The sequence below is a fragment of the Equus asinus genome, unplaced genomic scaffold (genome assembly GCF_041296235.1).
Source record: "Equus asinus isolate D_3611 breed Donkey unplaced genomic scaffold, EquAss-T2T_v2 contig_92, whole genome shotgun sequence".
In the NCBI taxonomy this organism is placed as follows: domain Eukaryota; kingdom Metazoa; phylum Chordata; class Mammalia; order Perissodactyla; family Equidae; genus Equus; species Equus asinus.
Window position 1 is genome coordinate 4,170 of NW_027225547.1, and position 13,331 is coordinate 17,500.

General features: G+C 61.9%; 1 long non-coding RNA gene across 1 annotated transcript; it reads left to right on the plus strand.

The window, feature by feature from the left end:
* The first annotated feature begins 1,336 nt into the window (after positions 1–1,336).
* On the plus strand, positions 1,337–7,408 carry LOC139044497 (uncharacterized). The gene is made up of 4 exons (XR_011501455.1): positions 1,337–1,400; positions 4,676–5,077; positions 6,367–6,637; positions 6,921–7,408. It is a non-coding gene; the product is annotated as an uncharacterized lncRNA (long non-coding RNA).
* The last annotated feature ends 5,923 nt before the right edge of the window (positions 7,409–13,331 follow it).

Here is a 13,331-nt window from a genome sequence, read left to right on the forward strand (position 1 = left end):
AGGGCGTGGGGAGCTGGCGAAAAGGCAACACTGAGAAATCCACCCTCTGAAACGGACGAAGATGGGCAACAGTGGCTACCTCAGGTGGCAATCGTTAAGCCAAAGAAACACACAAGGGTGTGGAGACCTGGGGAAAAAGCAACACGGAGAAATCCACCCTCTGAAACTGAGGAACATGGGCAAAAGAAGCTAGCTCAGGTTGCAGCCTTCAAGCAGAAAAAAAAAAGACGCCAGGGCGTGGAGAGCTGGCGAAAAAGCAACACTGAGAAATCTACCCTCTGAAACCGAAGAAGATGGGCAACAGAGGCTAGCTCAGGTGGCAATCTTTAAGCAAAAAAAAAAAAAATAAAAAAATACAATGGCGAGGAGACCCGGTCAAAAAGCAACCCTGAAAAAGGTACCCTCTGAAACTGAGGAAGCAGCGCAACAGTGCCTAGCTCAGGTGACAATCTTTAAGCAAAAAAAAAAAACAAAAAACAAAAAACAAAAAACAAAACCCACAATGGAGTGGAGACCCGGGGGAAATCAACACTGAAAAATACAAAACGAATGGAAGACCAATAGACAGAGCAGGCACTTTCACCTGGGGTGGAGGAGGTACGCATGGATGACCGATAAGCGCATGAAAAGATGTGAGCTGTTCCCTGGAAAAGCAAGTGAGAAAATTAGAGGGAGACATTGTGGGGACACATGGGTGAGACTGCCTTCTTCCAAATACCGGAACAGGATCAAACTGCTAGTCAGGTCGCGGAGAAGCCAAGTCAGTCACTCACGCCTCACTGGTGGTGAAGGGAAACGGTATGGCCTCTGTGAAAAAGGGCGTGGCGGGTTCCAAAACTGACACGCCGCGGAAACAACCACCGAAAGTGGCAACCTACATAAGCCTTTGGTGTATCTTGCCTCCTAAGAGCGTCTGTATGTAGCTGGAGCCTTGGGTCGTTAAGGCTTCCACAGTGATCTGTGGTGGGTGGGTGGGGGGGGGGGGGCCTTGGGCCTTGGGGGTCTCCGCTGGACCTCCAGGAAGTCAGCTTTTGTGGAGTCCCGTGAGTCCTTCCAGGGAGGGAGGCATCCAACCCGAGGGTGGTCTGGAGGGCACCACTCCCACCACTCCCGGGGGCTGGGGGCGGGGGGCGGGGGGGGGGCTGCGGCCACGTTCCTGTTCATTCACACAGAATCCGGGGCATGAATGTTCTTAGCAGCTCTGTTCCACACAGCCCCACACTGGAAACCACACAGACGTCCTGCGAGTCCCATCCCTTGCTCATGTCGCCGGGGCTCCGGAGGAGGGCCACTCTGTAAAAGCGGCCGCCAGATGGCGCCCAACGACCGGCGCGGAGGGGTCAGCGGGAGGGAACCGGGTCACCAGCCAGCGAGAGTGCACAGCCTGAGCCCACCGCCGGGTCAGGTCTCTCTCTGTCTCTGTCTCTGTCTCTGTCTCTGTCTCTCTCTGTCTCTGTCTCTGTCTCTGTCTCTCTCTGTCTCTCTCTCTCTCTCTTTCTCTCTGGGCCCGCTTGGGGCGGCCGGGAGGTCACCACGTGAGGCCCCAGGGTGTCCACCTCGGAGCTCCCAGGCAGCACAGGGCAACCCTGGGCGCAGAAGGAGGTGTTGGAAAATCGGCGGGGAGGGGGGTGGGGTGGGTGGGCTTGCCAGGAAGGGGACAGACTCCCCACGTGACTTCTGGGCCGGGCCGGGCGCGGGGCTGCCGGCTGGCTGACGCGGACAGAGGTGGAAAAGTCCCCGGAGATGCCACGGGGCAGGCCGGGGCTGCCGGCCCCCGCTTCCCGGAGCGGCCCGAGCACTTCCCGGGCTCCCGGGAGGACTTAGAAAATCACGGCGGGGTGGGGGGTGGGGGTCGCTGTCAAACCGAAACCATGCACGTCATCAGAGAAGGACCGTGACGACGGAGGAATTGTCCGCAGTCTGTCAGGAATTGTGTGCAGCCTGTCACTTCCGGCCCAGAGGGTCTCTCTAAGGCAGACGGACAGACAGAGCCCACAAGTCGTAGAGGAAAGGACCGAGCCGCTTGGCCGCGGAAAAGTTTACAACACAAAACAGGTCTCCCTCCGCACGGGGCCACAGCAAAGCCCAAAGACGACACACGGGGGGGAGCATGGGTGCAGATGCACGTGTGGTGATAAGAATATGGATTTCAGCAGGGCTTCCCGTCCTCATCAACAAGCAGAAGCACCCAAATGGTGGGGGTTGGGGGGCAGAGACCTCACAGCCATTCCCTCCACAAATCGAGTTCCCCGGGACATCCTCACAGCGCCGTGCTGTGAGTGTGTGTGGGTGTTTAAAATGGAGTAAATGTGGACGTGGAACTGCTCCGTGAAACCAAAATAACAACAGTCGTAGATCTTCTTTGGTCATTTAGAAAATTCTTTTTTTTTTTTTTTTCCCCAGCGGTGCACGTATTTCCCTTCCAAAAAAGAAGAACGGGAAAGGAGATGTTAAAGGCAAGCAGAGAGAGGAAAACTGTTGCAAAACAAAAGCTGAGCTCCCGTCCGAGGGAGGCCTCCTCCATTGGAGGCCTAGGAAATCATTCTGACAAAATGGAGGATCTCTGTCTTTGGTGTCGATTCCCTCAGAGGTCAAGAGAAACCTTTTCCAATGTCTTTATCAGGAGGAGACTAGAAGTTAGAGAAAAGTATCCTTTCGGGAGTGAGAAAAACAAATTCTGATTTTGCATCAGCTTCCCTCCGATCTTGAAACTCATTGACTTGATTCCATTCTGTCGACGGAAATAATCCGGAACCAATCTATCCGTGAAAATCGGGGTGCGTTTATTCTGAGCTAAAATGTGAGGACTGTGGCCCGGGGCCTTTCTTCCCGAAGGAAGAGAGGGTGCCCGGGAAGTGGGGTGTACAGAGTGCTTCTAGACCCCCAGAGAGGACGTTTCACATAGGATCGAAAGGTCCCTTGGATGATAGTCGCGAGACTGCTCTGTCGGCACAGCGATCGACAGACACTGCTGGGTGGCAGGTCGGTTGTCTGGGCCTGGGTGGTCACAGGGGAGCCGGATGGTCAAAGGTGAGCGCAACCATCCGCTCCTAGCCTAAGGAAAGATGCCTCTCCTTAAGGAAAGGCCCGAGCACGGGGAAGCTGCTCCTTTCCCTTAAGGGCATTGGTTCTTGCCGTAGGAAATGTGTAAAGCGGATCTACGATGCGATGCGTGCTCGACGGCCACGTCAGGCCCTTTTCGAAAAACACTGTCAGGCCGAATTAGGCCGACACCCAATGGCTTCCTCATAGACTCCCATAGATCCTATCGCTCGCCATTTCTATCTGTCCACTCGTTCCAATTTTAGGCCACTTGACCACGAACAGGCCTTTTTCTCAGATTATTTTCCCCGTGAAACTTTGATCACCTTTTCACAGACAAAACGATCTTTACTTTTTAGGCCCTCTTGCCTGAAGGCAGCCATCTCACTTTCCTTGAACACAAAGATGTTTCCCATATTCACTTTTAGTGGCTTTTTGTTTTGTTTTGTTTTGTTTTGAGGACGATGAGCCCTGAGCTAACTGCTGCCAATCCTCCTCTTTTTGCCGAGGAAGGCTGGCCCTGAGCTCACCTCCGTGCCCATCTTCCTCTATTTCATATGTGGGACGCCTACCACCACGTGGCTCGCCCAGCGGTGCCACGTCCACCCCCGGGATCCGAACTGGCGAACCCCGGGCCGGCGAAGCGGAACAGGCACACTTAACCAGCGCGCCACCGGGCCGGCCTAGTGGCTTTCATCGCATTTGTTAAGTAGATTTTTTAACCCTCACGAACCTTAATTTTGGTGAAAACTAAGAAGCCAGCAATTAGGAACTGTCCTTCCCATGAGCATTCCGTCGCTTGGCCAATTTCTAAACACTTGGCCACTTTTAGAAACATGGGATTTCATAGGTTTATCTTTTCCTTCGCTTTATTTGATTTCATCTCACTTTAGTTTTTGGGTGAGGAAGATCGGCCCTCACAGAGCTAACGCCTGTTGCCAATCTTCCGTTTTTGTTTTCTTTTCCCCCCCTCCCGATTTTTCTCCCCCAATCCCCCCCATGACATAGTTGTCTATCTTAGTTGAGGGCCCTTCCAGTTGTGGCATGTGGGACGCCGCCTCCACACGGCCCGACGAGCGGTGCCGTGTCCGTGCCGTGCCCGGGATCTGAACCGGCAAAACCCTGGGCCGCCGAAGGGGAGCTTGTGAACTTAACCACTCGGCCACGGGGCCGCCCCCGTCCGTGGACTTTTTTATCACCTGATTTCACCTCGCAAAACTTCAAAGCTTCAAGTTATCAGAGAGGTTTGGGAAGTTGTTTTTATTAATTTAATTAATTTATTTTTCGAGGAAGACGAGCCCCGAGCTGACACCTGCTGCCAATTCTCCTCTTTTTGCCCCGGGAGAGTGGTCCCGAGCTAACATCCGTGCCCATCCCCCTCCCCTTGATAGGCGGGACGCTGACCACAGCGTGGCTCGCCAAGCGGCGCCACGTCCGCACCCTGGATCCGAACCTGCGAACCCCTGGCTGACAAAACGGAACGTGCGAACTTAACCGCTGTGCCGCCGGGCTGGCCCTTCGGGAAGTTATTTTCAGGACACGGGCCATAAACTAGAATCACCGCTACAGGTTTATCGGAGCGACATCAGCGTTCGTGGTGGATTGAGTCGTCCCCTCTGTCTCTCCCCTCCAGGGCACAACCAAAGGGACGTCTATCGACCCACCCACCAAGGATTCCCCCCCCCCCCCCCCGCACGGCACAGCAGGATGCCTGAGAGATCCACGCAGCCCTACAGCGGCAAGTCACATTCGCACAGTCAAAATTCAATGGCAGAGACAAAACGTTAAGGTCAGTGAGAGGGAAGAGAATAACCGGCCCAGGAGCAACGGTGTGAAGAACACGGAGAAGACGGGTCCTAGACGCCGGGGTCCCCGGAGCAGCGATTTCATCAGAGGCCCGCAAACGTCCACGATCTCCACACCACGTTTATGGCCGACTGCGTGCGTGGGTCCTTTGGAATCGACCAGGCTACCGTCCGGGCCACTTTGGGACATCGTGTCCAGCTGCCCCGAGCGGTGGAGCTGTCGTTCAAGTGTAAGATGGGGCCCGTCCGGGGAGAGAATGGGGACGGGGAAAGGGAGGCCGCGGGAAGTCACAGAGTCTGAGGTGTTCGGGGGAGACTGACTCTTCTGAAGTGGAGGTGGTAGAAGGAGAGCAGCAGGATTTTTGGATTTTTGTTCCCTCTGTTAGGTATCTGGGTCCGGAGGAGAGTGGGGCGGGGGGGGGGGGCGGGTGGTGGTGGTGGTGGTGGGTGTGAGGCTGAGGCGGGGCTGGTGTTTCCTTTCCGAGTCAGGTGGAAGAGCTCCTCCAGTGGAGGTTTTTAGACAAGGGGTCTGGTCTGGCAGGATGGGAGGTTGCGGGTTGAGCCACAGGGGAATCTGTCGTAGCTCAGACTCGGGCCTTTGAAGAAATAGACAGAGAGAGGAGTTTTGCTCTGTCTGTCACCGCAGCCGGCACCTCAGGAGCAACAACAGGAGGCTTCCCGAATGAGTGAAGGGGCAGGAGCCAGCGTGCCCCGTGCCTCTCTCAGCCCTGCGCCGGCAGGGAAGGAAGCAGGCAGGCAGGCCTCAGGGCTACTCCCGTCCTACTGCCCGGTGGTCCCTGTCCCGGCCCCGCCCCCACTCTCCCCCTGACCCTCACCGCTCCCCAGCCCTCTTCTCAGCCAGAGAGGCGATGGGGGGGGGGCGGTGCGGTCCCAGAACAAGTTTCCTCTCATCCGCCATCATCTTGCCACCCTGACGACTTGGCCTGAGATCCGGCCTAGGCTGTACCCGTGTGTGGTTTTCCTGTGGACAAGGGGGCCGGTTCACCATTTCGGAAGAAACCCCTAGCCTTCCACTGCCGAGTCGCCAGCCTGGGAGGGGGGAGGGGGGAGGGGGGAGGGGAGGTCAGGCCCATTCATTCCGATGGGCCTGGCGTCAGGGCTTCATTCAAGTGCAGGAAGCTCTCTCCCATGGCCTCGGGCTTTTTTCCATTGAACGGCTTTCTTCAATTCCCCCACCCTTAGGCCGCAGTCCACCAAGGGCCGGGAGGCAGGGAGGGGAGATGTTGGGGCAGGGTGGCTGTCTGAGAAACTCGCCTCATCTGGGGCAGAAAGAGTGCCCCCCTCCTTTCTCTAACCCTACTAGACTGCTTGAGGATCACGGACGGTTTGGCTCATCGATGAGCCCTGCGTTATGGGCCCGGCAAGCAAACTCCTAACGGGCAACCCGCCGCTCTAGGCGTGTGTGGGTTTTTTGATCTTTCACCTTCAAGTTCGCACGACATCGGTCCGTGTCCCCCGCCCCGGCTTCCCATGGGAAATCCTCCGTCTCTTTCCACAGACTCACTGGCGACTTCACACAGTGCCTGCCTCCTCCTCCTTAGGAAGGAAGGAAGGAAGGAAGGAAGGAAGGAAGGAAGGAAGGAAGGAAGGAAGGAAGGGAGGGGCTGACCCCGTGGCCGAGCGGTTGAGTTTGCACGCTCCGCTTCAGCGGCCCGGGGCTTGGAAGGTTCGGATCCTGGGCTCGGACACGGCACCGCTCATCAAACCACGCTGAGGTGGCGTCCCACACGGCAGAACCAGAGGGACCCTCAAAGAGAATATAGAACTAGGTACTGGGGTGCTCTGGGGAGAAGAAGAAGAAGGAGGAGGAATAAAAAGAAAAGAAAAGATTGGCAATGAGCTCGGGTGCCAGTCTTTAAAAAAAAAAAAAAAAAGAGGAAGAAAGATGGACAAACAGGAACGAATCCCACTGACGGCACCTCCAAATGGTGGGGGGCAGGGGGGTGGGGGGGGTGGGGAGTGGCATCATCGGGCCAAGGGTGACTCTAAGCGTGATCCCGCGGTTGTGTTATTTGACATTTTATCGAATCGATTTATTATTTTATTTTTGAGGAAGATGAGCCCTGAGCGAACATCTGCCACCAATCCTCCTCTGTCGGCCGAGGAAGACTGGCCCTGAGCTGACATCCGTGCCCATCCCCCTCTACTTTCCAGGTGGGACGCCTGCCACAGCGTGGCTCGCCAAGCGGTGCCGGGTCCTGCGCCCGGGATCCGGACCGGCGAACCCGGGGCCGGCGGAGCAGAACGTGCGAACTTCACCGCCGCGCCACCGGGCCGGCCCCCGGAGTTGTTTTGAAAATCCAGTAAGGGGCTGGCCCCGTGGCCGAGTGGTTAAGTTCGCGCGCTCCGCTGCAGGCAGCCCAGTGTTTCATCGGTTCGTTCGGATCCCGGGCGCGGACACGGCACTGCTCATCAAACCACGCTGAGGCGGCGTCCCACATACCACCGCTAGAAGGACCCACCGCGAAGAACACACAACTACGTACCGGGGGGCTTTGGGGAGAAAAAGGAAAGACAAAAAATAAAATCTTCCAAACTCCAATAAAACTTTGAGTGAAGACGACGAGGAGGATGCGAAACGTATCTCACGCCTCCGAGCCGAGCCGTCCGTTTAGGTTTAGGAAGGGGGACGAGGACCCTTTGTAAGCGACATCCCTTTTTAAGCACCATTCTAAACCACAGAACAGAACTCCCTCTCCTCGACCCGGAGCGAGGAGGTTCCTGGGTGTGTCAGAGAGGGTCACGTCCTCTGCAGCACGAACGAACCGCCAGGGTTCGGCCACGGGAAAGAATTTCTTCCTCTCCAGGGGGACTAAAAGTCACCGACGGCAGCGGGCGTAGGTGCTATCCTTCCCGTCCAGGAAAGGCAGGGAGAACTTCAGCCGTGAAGAGAAGGAGGTCTTCCTCACTCCCCGTTTTGGGAGGGCCCCTTTGGCAGGGGAGTTTTGTCTCCTGATTTCAAGTCAGGAAGAAAAGGGAGAGAGAGAGAGAGAGAGAGAGAGAGAGAGAGTGTGTGTCCTTCTCGTGCCAGGTCGGTCTGAGGGGGACCTCCTCTGGTTTCCTCCCTTCCCAGGGAACGCCGTTCGCTCCTTCTTCTAGAAAAAGCTCCCAAAGCACCACCGCCCAGGATGGTCGACCTACGCCCATTGTCCCTCCTTTCCCAATCATTTCTACCGCGACAGAGGGACAGAGGCCCCTGCCCCATCCCCATCCCCACCCCCACCCCCATCGCCTGCCTCCTTGATGGCCAAAGGAGCTGCCTCTGAGAATGGAACGGGGCTTGGAAACCTTCTAGAGGGGTGACTCTCACCTGCCTGCCTGCTGGGAAAAGCACCACGCTGTCCATCGGACTGCTCTTTTGGGCAAACGTAGGCGTGCCACATAGCGATCGACAGCTATGGCGGGGGGGGGGGGGCGGGGTGGCGTGGTGGTGCCCAGGATCCACGACACGTGACGGCTGCGGAGCACGACAGCCCTAAGACCTTGAGGGAGACGGGGTGGCGCGTGAATCCTTTCGGAACGAGAACGACAGGAAACGCTGACGGGGACGTGTTCTCCTCTCGAGAACACACCAACGCCTCGCACGGTGTCTGACCCGGGGTGCCTCTGACTTTTGTCATCAGAGACGATCCTCTCGACCGCCCCTCACGCTTTGGGGAAAAGGGGAGAGGGACTCGGTAGCACGGGAAAAGCCATCCATCCGCCCTTCCTTTCCGTCTTCACGGCTCCTTCTCGTGGAAAACGAGGAAGCCATCCGGAGGAACGGAACACTGACCCGGGCCAAAGCGTGGCCCAGCCTGAGCCTCCAAAACCTTCTGCTAAGTGAGAGGTGCCAGACATCCAAGGCGACCTACGTTGCGATTCCACACAGAGGAGAGAGCTAGAACGGTCCAACCCTAGAGGGCGACAGCAGATGGCGGCGGCGGCGGCGGCGGCAGCGGTGGTGGTGATCGTGGTGGGGCAGATCCGGGAGTGGGGCCGTTTTTTCTTTCGGGGGGAGGGGATGGAAACGGAAACCTTCTGGAAATAGATAGCCATGACGGATGCGCCACCTTGGGGAGAGAGACTCCCGAAGGCCACTGGCTTGTGCCCCGTGGAAAGGATGGATTCGGTGGGATGGGAATTCTACCTCCGTGTAGAGCGTGTGGTAAACCACGAGGTAGGTGGGTGGGTGGGTGGGTGGGTGGCCTCCCTGCCTCGCCTCCACCTAGACGTCCACACACAGAGACCGACGAGGGAGGGAGGGAGGGAGGGAGGGAGGGAGGGAGGGAGGGAGGGAGGGAGAGAGACAAGATGGACAGAGGCCGAGGCCGAGGCCGAGGCAGTGAGCGAGTAAGTGATCGACCCTGGCCATAGGGATTCCTCAGAGGGCGTCTCTTGGCTCCCCAAACGAAGAATGTGTGTGGAGATCGAGAAAGATCACCGACCTAGGAGAACCAGCAAGACTTCCTCACCCGCCAGAGAGCCGCTGGGCCCCTGCCGTCCCTGCCACCGCCACCCCTACCCCTCGCCTTTGGCAGCGACGCCAACGAAAGGCAGGCAGACGAGTGGGAGAGTCGTGTGGTGGTGTCCCCCAAGGAAGGTGGGTCCATGCCGACGAGCGGTCGTCGGCGTGTGGAAAAGCCAGAGGCGGGCTGACTAGAAGGAGGGCGTCCTGGAGGAAGGGGCCAGGGTGTGAGGGAGAGAGGCCTGTTCCTCTTCCCCTGTCGGTCCCAAGTCAGGGGCCCAAAGGAGGAAAGCTGTCCGTTCCTTTCCGACTCGGACGGTTCGGGCGGAACCGACCGATCCCCGCGGCGGCGCAGTCGGGGCTTTCTGGACCAGAACCCCTCTCTCTGTCGCCTTTCGACCACACGCACGCTTTAGAGGCCAAGGGAAAATGGATCGGGTCTCTCTGTCTCTCTCCCTAGAAAACAAGGGGCCGGGGGCCGAGCCCGTGGACGAACGGTCAAGTAGCGCCCCCCACCCCGGCCCCCGGCTTCGACGGCCCAGGTTTTCACCGGTTCGGATCCTGGGCGCAGCCCCAGACCCAGCATCGCCCTTCAAGCCACGCCGAGGCGGCGTCCCACATAGCAGAAACGCGAAAGACCTACCACTGGAACCTACAACTATGGACGGGACGGGACGGGACGGGGCGGGGCGGGGCGGGGCGGGGCGGGGGTGGGGGGGGCGGCTTTGGGGAGCAGGAAGAAAGAAAAAATAAAAGAAACACAAGGACGGTCATCGCGATAGTTCTTTCCACTTCCATCCATATGTTAACAGGACCCAAGTTTCCCGACCTCCATTTGGATGTATGTTAACTAAATGGAGAAGCTATTCAAAGGACTCCTCTAAAGAAGTCCACGTTCTTCTTTCTAAATGATAATGAAAAATCATTGTCACCACCGCTCTTCCGACCCTCCATGTCCAGACGGCCTCCCGCCCCTCCCCTATCCCCAACCCCCCCCCCCCCCCCGCGCCGACCCCCGACCCCGGCATTCTCCACGCCCACCTTTCCCTCTCCACTCCTACCCCCCCCCCCGTCCCCCGCCGCCCGGGACACCGCACACCCCGCGCCCCCCCCCCCCCCAATCCAGGCCGGGCCACCTGGTCGACCTCCTCGAACACTATATAAGAGGATGCCGGGCAGCAGGTGGCGCCCGACAAGCGGCCTCCTCACCGGCCGGACGGATCAGCCTCGCGGGGGCGGGCGATGGGGAGGCGTTCGTCCAGGTCAGGTCAGGTCGGGGGAGGGAGGATGCCGCGCCGGCCGGCCTGGTGCGTGGCCTGGTCCCGATCCACCCCGCGTCTCGTTTCTCGGGCCGGGACGAGTACAGGCGGGGAGGCCGACTCGGTCACGGAAAGCGGCCTTGGGGAGGTTTTGGCGAACGTCCCTGTCCCGGGGCCGTCTGCCGACTAGGGGACGGAGTCCTCCTCCATGCTCCTTCTCGCCCCCAGTCGGGCGGGTTGTGGGTCGCGCGGTCGACTTGGCCATTTCCCCGGAGGCATCCTGCCTGCCGGGGCTCCCTCCCTCGGGCCGGTGCGAGCGGTCCTCGGGCGGCCCGGGAATTTGGGCCGCAGCGAACGAACGAACGAAGCCCGTCCCTCCTGCGTCGGCACCGATGAGACACAGCCCTGGTGGATGGAGCCGCTTTCCTCGGGTTTCCTTTTGCTTTCGGCCGCTGCTGCCACCAAACCTCCCTAAACGATAGGAATGAAAACGGGAACCGTTGGCATAATAAAAGCGTTTTGGTTGGCGTGTTTCTTGGCTTTTGGGGACTCGAGAGGTATGATGGATGATCTCCGATTGACGTTGGGAAGGTCTATTTCATCCCAGTCGCACGAACCCCGAAAACGTGGCGGCTGGACGAGGGAGGGAGGGAGGGAGGGGAGGGAGGGAGGGAGGGAGGCCAACCACGGGATTTCCGCACGACCAGCTGATGGACACGAGCGCCCCGTGAGCCGGGCGGAGGGCAGCCGCCCGGGTCTCGCAGCTACGTGCCCGCGGAACCCTCGGGACTGCGAGAAGCCGGAGCGACCCGCAGCCATGTGGCGCTCGGCGCGGACATCTGGTCGACCCGCGCGCCACGGGACCCGGGGCCGAGTCCGGGCCGGGCCGCCGGTCGACCCGGCAGGGCGGCTGCCCCGGGGGCCTCGCGGCTGCTCGTCCGCAGCCTCCAGGGAGCCCTCGGGGCTCCGAGAAGGCCGAGCGCCCCGCGGCCCCACGGCCCCCGCGGCGCTCGGTGCGGACATCTGGTCGACCCGCCCCCCCCCCCCCCCCGAGACACGGGGGTCGGGTCGCCGGTCGACCCGGCAGGGCGGCGGCCACGGCGGCCGCGCCGCGGCTCGTCCGCCCGGGCGCCGGAGCCCTCGAGCCTCCGAGAAGGCCGAGCGCCCTGCGGTCCCGCGGCGCTCGGCGCGGACATCTGGTCGACCCGCGCGCCGCCGGACCCCGTGGCTACGAGTCCGCGGGGCCTTCGGAGCCGACAGAGGGCCGGGAGCGCACCCAGAGCACCCAGAGCCCCGGGACCCGGCCCCGAGCGCCGCGGACATCTGGTCGACCCGCGCGCCCCGGTCCGGGGACCAAGTCCGGGCCGGACAGCTGGTCGACCCGGCAGGGCGGCTGCCCCGGGGGCCTCGCGGCTGCTCGTCCGCAGCCTCCAGGGAGCCCTCGGTGCTCCGAGAAGGCCGAGCGCCCCGCGGCCCCGCGGCGCTCGGCGCGGACATCTGGTCGACCCGCGCGCCGCCGGACCCCGTGGCTACGAGTCCGCGGGGCCTTCGGAGCCGACAGAGGGCCGGGAGCGCACCCAGAGCACCCAGAGACCCGGGACCCGGCCCCGAGCGCCGCGGACATCTGGTCGACCCGCGCGCCCCGGTCCGGGGACCAAGTCCGGGCCGGACAGCTGGTCGACCCGGCAGGGCGGCGGCCCGGCGGCCTCCAGGGAGCCCTCGGGGCTCCGAGAAGGCCGAGCGCCCCGCGGCCCCGCGGCCCCGCGGGGCGCTCGGTGCGGACATCTGTCGACCCGCCCACCCCCCCGAGACCCGAGACCCGGGGGCCGGGTCGCCAGTCGACCCGGCAGGGCGGCGGCCCCAGCGGCCTCGCCGCTGCTCGTCCGCCGGGTCGCCGGAGCCCTCGAGCCTCCGAGAAGGCCGAGCGCCCTGCGGTCCCGCGGCGCTCGGCGCGGACATCTGGTCGACCCGCGCGCCGCCGGACCCCGTGGCTACGAGTCCGCGGGGCCTTCGGAGCCGACAGAGGGCCGGGAGCGCACCCAGAGCACCCAGAGCCCCGGGGCCCGGCCCCGAGCGCCGCGGACATCTGGTCGACCCGCGCGCCCCGGTCCGGGGACCGAGTCCGGGCCGGACAGCTGGTCGACCCGGCAGGGCGGCTGCCCCGGGGGCCTCGCGGCTGCTCGTCCGCAGCCTCCAGGGAGCCCTCGGGGCTCCGAGAAGGCCGAGCGCCCCGCGTCCCCGCGGCGCTCGTCGCGGACATCTGGTCGACCCGCGCGCCGCCGGACCCCGTGGCTACGAGTCCGCGGGGCCTTCGGAGCCGACAGAGGGCCGGGGAGCGCACCCAGAGCACCCAGAGACCCGGGACCCGGCCCCGGGCGCCGCGGACATCTGGTCGACCCGCGCGCCCCACTCCGGGGACCAAGTCCGGGCCGGACAGCTGGTCGACCCGGCAGGGCGGCGGCCCCGGCGGCCTCCAGGGAGCCCCTCGGGGCTCCGAGAAGGCCGAGCGCCCCGCGGCCCCCGCGTCCCCGCGGCCCCGCGGGGCGCTCGGTGCGGACATCTGGTCGACCCGCCCACCCCCCCGAGACCCGAGACCCGGGGGCCGGGTCGCCGGTCGACCCGGCAGGGCGGCGGCCCCAGCGGCCTCGCCGCTGCTCGTCCGCCGGGTCGCCGGAGCCCTCGAGCCTCCGAGAAGGCCGAGCGCCCTGCGGTCCCGCGGCGCTCTGCGCGGACATCTGGTCGACCCGCGCGCCGCCG